At 35.9% G+C, this 7,237-nt stretch overlaps 1 non-coding gene across 1 annotated transcript; it reads left to right on the forward strand.

The window, feature by feature from the left end:
- Positions 1–6,790: 6,790 nt before the first annotated feature.
- Positions 6,791–6,862, forward strand: TRNAG-UCC (transfer RNA glycine (anticodon UCC)). The gene has a single exon. It is a non-coding gene; the product is annotated as a tRNA-Gly (tRNA).
- The last annotated feature ends 375 nt before the right edge of the window (positions 6,863–7,237 follow it).

The raw sequence follows: 7,237 nt of genomic DNA on the forward strand, positions 1-7,237 counted from the left end.
TAATGTGTGTCAACTGTTTAATTATAATAATTATAATTATAAAATAATTATATTTCTATTTCTAACTGGGATTTTGTAGTTAAAAATGGAATTCAATAAACGGATAATAAAAATACTAATAATAGAATTAATAAAAAGTTTTGATCCTGTGGTTAGCCTAGTAGCCTAGTTTTTTATCCTGGGGTTTTTCATCCCGCAAAGCAGGCAAGCCAGCCTTGAGAACTCAACACTACGGATATAGGACACATCGGGGCGTACGGCTGACCACCTTATCCTGTGAACGGCTTGAGGACCGATGATTAATAAACTCTCGACACCACAAGTTAAAAGAGGATAAAAGGAAGATGAGATGAGATAAAGAGTTTTGATAGTTTCGAAAAGGAAACAGTAATTAAAGAAATATCGATAAAATAAACAATTTAAATGTTTATCTTTCTTATGCTTGCTCTGTAGGTGCACTTGGATAATGAAAACGCTAATGAGCCATTTCATATTTATTATTATTATTATTATTATTATTATTAAATTCCGTAAAGTAACTAGATATTGGTAAATAATTTTCAAGAGTAGGAAATAATTTGGGAAATATAAGTGAATTTGAGGCGCTCTACAGAGAAATGAAGAAGTGAAGGAGATAGGAACCAGTTCTGTCAACTTCAAGCCAGGAATTGTTGGCTAGGCGCATATCACGTACGTCTCAATAATAAAAAAAAATTAAAAAAAACAAAAAATATTATTGGAAAATTCCCATGTTACTCCTCTAAAATAATCTTTTATTTTAATGGCTAATATAGCCTACTTTCGTTTAGGAGTGCCCCATTTTAGGGCATTATTGAAGTGTTATAAAACTAATACATGAAGAATAAAAATAGGAGAAATTTTGGACATACCTTTTTGGATTTCGTTTTCTCTCTCCTTGTTCCGGGATGCGCCTTCATCTGCTGTTAAAGGAAGAGGGTTTTTTGGAGGAAGTGGGGATAAAGTAATGTGGGGGAATTATTTAAAAAAAGCCGGTTTTTGTTATATGTATATTATTATTATTATTAAGGGTGGGTAGAGAGCGTTTTGGGAAGGGGATGTGGGAGAAGGATCTGAAGATAGAAATTATTTTTTTTGGGGGGGAGAGAAAGGATTTAAGGGAAAAAGTCGGGGGTGGGAGTTACGGGGTGTGAGCCGTTTCGACAACTGCCGTCTTCGGAATTCGTGGATGCTATGTCATGTCGGTTAGGTGTTTCTGTCTTTGGTGTGCCTGTGTTATCTCCTATTGGTCGGAGTTGTGACCTAATTTTTATGTTGTGGAGTTCCAACTCTCGGATGTTATGTAGGGTCGGTTTGTATAATGTTTTAATTTAATCAAAAAGTTGTTATATTCTGAACACGAACTCCCTCAGACCTTTAATATTATACGATAAAAATACATTATTTAATGGTTACTTCGATGTAATTTACTGGCAAGTCTTTCTATAAGGATTAATGAGAAAAGGATGATGATTGATGATTATTTGCTTCTTGTGTGATTTATAGTAAATTATGTAATTCGTATATAGTTTTGTTTACACTGTGATTGTTCGAAGAAGTTGTGAGTGTTATAAGAAAAAACAATTAATTCTCAGATAAGCCAATCAATATGAGTGAAATTGATCCCGACGATTTGATTGAAACGCTAGGTAGGAAACTGGCAATTAAAACTGCTGAAAAAGTTAATGAAGAAATTCGAAGTAGAGTGGCCGGGTTTCCTGAACCTGTATTCCATGACAGGGAATAACACCGAAGGAGAAGGCACAATTCCAGGGGAAGAAAAACTAGATTTAGTAATTTCCTCACCCATTGATTATAAAGAGGTTCATGTGCACGAAAAGCGCAAAACAGTATAAACACACAGGGACGTAGGGATGGAGGAAGACGTCCCCATTACTGACTCCTCTACCTCTCCCAAAGAGAAGGTGCCTCCGATTGTCCTTAGGGCAATCAGAGGGCACAGATGGACGACTCTAAGGTCCACTATGGCAGATCTGCAAATAACGTTAACAGAGGCTAAAAATGTGGACGATGGCATAAAGATACAATCCATCCCGCCACAATATTATCGTAAACTAACCAAAGCGATGGATGACCTGAACATGCAATACCACACATTCTTCCTCAGCTCTGAGAAAAACCTAAAGTTGGTACTCCGTGGTGTGTCAGAGGATATCACCACGGATGAGATAACAGCACATATCTGCTACCACAACCTACCACCGGTTAAGGTTAGCAGAATGTTAAGAGCTGACAAGAGCCAGATGCCACTAGTCCTTGTGGAAATTCAAAACTCCAAAAATATTTATGATCTAGCATCAATCTTTGGGGCTCAAGATCACACCCGAATCTTTAAGGAAAATAGCTTCATCGGGCCAATGCAACAAATGTCAGAAATTACGTCATGCACAAAAGCTCTGTAAAGCTGACTACAAATGTCTAAAATGTGGCGAAGGCTACTCACCAACACCTACGCCAAGTCCAAAGCCAACTTGTCCAAATGTGCCAATTGCAGTGATCCTCACCCAGTGAATTATAGAGGATGTATGTACTATCAAAAAAAATAATAAAAAACAAAGTAAAAGGATAGATAAAAATAACCAGTCCACCTCTCTTTCTCACATTCAGTTATCGGAAGCTTCGGTTCCCCAATCTCATGAAGCCCAACACAAGAAAGCAAAATCTCCGCAACCACAGGCAGGGGTTTTTAAGAGGGTGAATAACCACCCTCAGGGGAGGACCTATATCGACGTGGTTATCACGTTGAAAGTAACGTACCAGAATCAAGACTAATCACAAGCGCATCCAAACATAACTGCAATCATTACTGCTTCTCTTGCTAATATGTCCTAAGACTAATAAATCCAACGATCAATAAATTCTACAAACAGATTCTTGCATGAAACCCAGTCCATTCTAACAGCACTCTGATCACTGATGATCAGAAGTACACTTCTCCCGGATTCACTACAGATTATAGTATGAAATGCCAACGGCCTAACTAGTAAGATCCTAGAACTCCACGAATTCTCACAGAGATATCACCCAGATTTATTTTAATAAATGAAACCTATCTAAGACCTGCAGATAATCCTAAACTGAAAGGATAATTGCTCCTACAGAAATAACAGACGATTACAGAGGTGGTGGTACTGCTGTCGTTATCAAAAACTACACGAAACACAATTCATTAACGAATCCTCCAACCACTAACCTAGAGATTACACGCATTGAAGTTCTCATCAACACAGCTGGTAAATTTAAAATCTATACTGCCTACTACTACTACTTACCGGCAAGACCTCTACTATTTTCTGATTTAGATGCCATCCTTGGATTAGGGACTCATCATCGCTGGGGATCTAAATTTCAAATATTCATCTTGGAACAGCAAAACTACCAACAAAAATGGCCGCATCCGTTTTAGTTACATAGGATTTAACTACCATGTTGTGATAGGTTCCACAGAGCCAACTCATCACAGTCTTACTTGCACACCTGATATCCTATATATTGCAATTCTACAGAATATTAAATATTAGTACAGCCTCAGAACATTAAATGAATTATCGTCAGACCATAACCTCATTCTACTTCATCTAGGAGAACAAGTACAATAACAACTGTCTTCCCCCCCCCACACACACTATTTCATAGTTTGGCAAAAATTATCTAAAGTACTCACTGAATATATTGGCCCTGTTCCCGGCATAAGATCAAAGGAGGAATTTGACATAGCAATAAAACAATCTCACAAATCAAATCAAATCAATAAAGCTCTAGCAGCAATCACCAAAACTACTGCTACCCTCAAGCTTAATCGTCTCCCAGATGATATAATGAATTTAATAAGAGAGAAAAACAAAGCAAGGAAAAGATATCATAACCCACGGGCTCCTCAAGACAAAAACCCCTTAATAAACTGAACAGTCAGAGATGCTCTCAAAAATCACAGAAATCAACTATGGGAAAGGAAGTTATAAGCAGTGGTGACACTGCTGATCACTCCATCTGGGCACTTTTGAGTAATCTCAGAAAAAAGAGTAAATCTCCCCCCCCCCCTCTGCAGTCAGATCTGGGCCTTGCGCACACTGATGCTGAAAAAGGCAGAAGCCATTACAAGGAATTCAGAAAAGAAGTGTAAACCAACATATGAAAACTTAATCATCAATCACATGTACACAATTCATCGCCATATTAGACGCATACGAAAACAATCTGACAATAATTCCGGCCGGATCACTCCTAGATTACCAGTGCAAATAATTGACATTATACGTATTTCGAGAATAAAAATGATCCAAGTCCTGATGGCATCACAAACAAACTTATAAAATTTTTACCCTGTAAAGATATTGTACCTCTTACTAGCATAATAGATGCAATCTTCCTAATACAATATTTTCCTCCATCTTGGAAAATTTCTGATGTAATCCCAGTACAGGAACAGGACAAAGATCCATATCTACCTCAAAATTATCGCCCCATTAGCTTACTCTCAAATATTCTTTCTTTCAAACTTACTTTCTTGGTAAAATGGCTGAAAACATCATCTTCTCCAGACTCCAAGATTCAGTAGACAAACTAAAAATCATCACACAAGAGCAATTTGGATTTCCGAGACATCATAGCACCACCTAACACATTCACAGATTAATCGAATTCATCACAACAGGATACAACTGGAAACGACACATCGGCGCTGTATTCCTAGACATCGCAAAGATTCCGTGCCAATGTGAAAAAGAGATTCCTTTTTTTTTTACTCTAATCTAAACAGCAATCGCTCTTAGAATTAATAGCTTGCTTAGTCAAATTATTGGTAGAAATCCATCTCAGAATCCAAATGTTTTGGAAACCTTAGAAGTCTGTCTGCATGTTCAGCTATCACACAGTAGGCTTTTCAGTGGTTACATTGATAGATTGAATAGCTGATGGTATGTTATACGGAACAAGAAAAGTAATATTTGTTTTAAAAAGAAAGTCCACTCTCATACTGAGATCTTTGCATATATTTATTTATATAGCTTTTGTTTTAAAATTAAACAAAAGATATATAAATAAATGTATGCAAAGATCTCAGTCAGGGAATATTTTAATTAAAATCTCTCTTTTCAGGGATTAGTAACCAAAATTTGTTAATCATAAAATGGGAATTAATAAGACATAATTGTATTTATATAAATATTTTGGAAACTAGTAAAGGAAACAACAGCAAATGAAAGAGTGACAGAAAGTATAATATCCATTCCAAAGAGCCACGAAGGGAGAGGGTATAACTAAGTGCAATTGTTGGAGACCAGCGATACCATTTCACCAAGATCATAAAATTCTAGTAAACAGACTAGGGATGCTTTGGGAAGAATCACGAGAATAATAAAATATCCAAGTCACAACAGCCCAATATCAAGAAGTGGAGTAAACATCAATAAGCCTAAGAGATGTCGTGCGATATACAAACACTAAAATAAGTCTCGGAAGTATTAAAATTGGTAGACCAAGGCACAGGTCACGTGAAAGAACGTTAAAATCTGCCACTGTTAAATAATAAAATCTGCGATGAATATTAAATATATAATATAATGAAATGCATAATGAATATATTCAACTATATAATTAAAATAGATAATTTTCTCAGGAGACAGAACATCCGGGCTTTAAATGAAAATCGGTAATTTTCTGACTCCCATTTCAGTCTTTAAGTAATGCACAGTGTTAGCGTAATGTCCACAAATTCTCAGATCTCAGATTACTAATTCAAATAAGTTCGTTATCACTAACAGAGACAACGAGAAGTTTTAGAACTAAACGGTGTAATGTTTAACGTACCTGACAAGTTAGCTGGAAAGATTTATTACTCTGGATATTACCTACGTATGTCCAGATATATCGTCCTGCTTTGTAACAGATGTCTTTGAATGTCACTTTCAGGACGATGAAACAATGAAATCTGACTGCATAAACAATGGTATTATTTATGTTGAGTTGTTTGGTTCATTGTTAAACAGGATGGTGAATTTCTCTTACGAATAGCTGTTAAAAAGTACAGAATAATATTTATGGGCCAAATGTTTATATTTAGCCCATAAATATTGTTATAGTGCGTTTTTATGTGGTAATGCTTTTATCGTTAAAACATTTTGAGACTATGTAAAAAATAAATGAAAACTACAAAAAATATATAAAATTGTTTAAAATATATAAAAATGTTTCATGCTCCGCTTTCCGAAGATTCTGATTTTTCTGTTTATATCACAGACCCGGCGTGTGTCGGAAATGTACCCTCTTTCTTTTCCTGATTGTAATAAATCCCATAACGGTTAAAAGCAAATTAGTTTTTAAACCACCTAAACTGAAAACTCCCTTAAGGTTAAAATGAGCGTACACTGTGCTTCTCTATTTTAAAACACAACACAGATTTAAAATACCCGAATAATATTTACACCGCTTCGTTTACGACGGGGAACTTCATGTGATGCGACGGCTGTTTTGATTACTGATAACACTGGGGATTTTAAGGATATTCTGTGGAAATGGCATAATTCTAGTCAGCACTACAAAACATTTAAATCTCTCTCTGTATTATTATTATTACTTAGATTAATGCAAGGTGAGATGAAGGCACACTGAATTCCATTGGTAAAACAAAACCGGAATGTTACGCATGACGTAACACAAACTCACTTCCTCAATGATCTCATGACGTCATCGCTTTTGAAATAGGTGAATGACCGGAATGGTTCATAAGAAAACATTAGAATTCTAATAATGTGCGATGGTGGTATAGAGGTTAGCATAGCTGCCTTCCAAGCAGTTGACCCGGGTTCGATTCCCGGCCATCGCAAAATGAAATTTCTATATTAGAAGGAGGAATCAGTAAATCACTTCAGTACTTGAAATAAGAGATAGTTCCGTTTTCCTTTATCCCTATAAGACGTCTGTTTTCTCTGTGCAGCTTTTTATACGACGGTTAGTTGAAATACATTTATTTTTGTTGTCATTAATTATCGTTCGTTTACACCTTTTGTCTATCACCTAATCCTTGTGTGATAACATCTCTCTCTCTTCAACCCCCCCCACAGATATTATCTCACATATTTCAAATTCTTTATATTCGTACATACAGTACATATCAGCAACATGTATTTTATCTTATGTTTGTTCTTTGATAAATAAATAATAAGTTATCAACGTCTGCACTAAATTCGCTTCCTTTTCT

Source organism: Typopeltis vanoorti, chromosome 18, assembly GCF_054136105.1.
Source record: "Typopeltis vanoorti isolate ZY-2024b chromosome 18, IOZ_Tvanoo_1.0, whole genome shotgun sequence".
In the NCBI taxonomy this organism is placed as follows: Eukaryota; Metazoa; Arthropoda; class Arachnida; order Uropygi; family Thelyphonidae; genus Typopeltis; species Typopeltis vanoorti.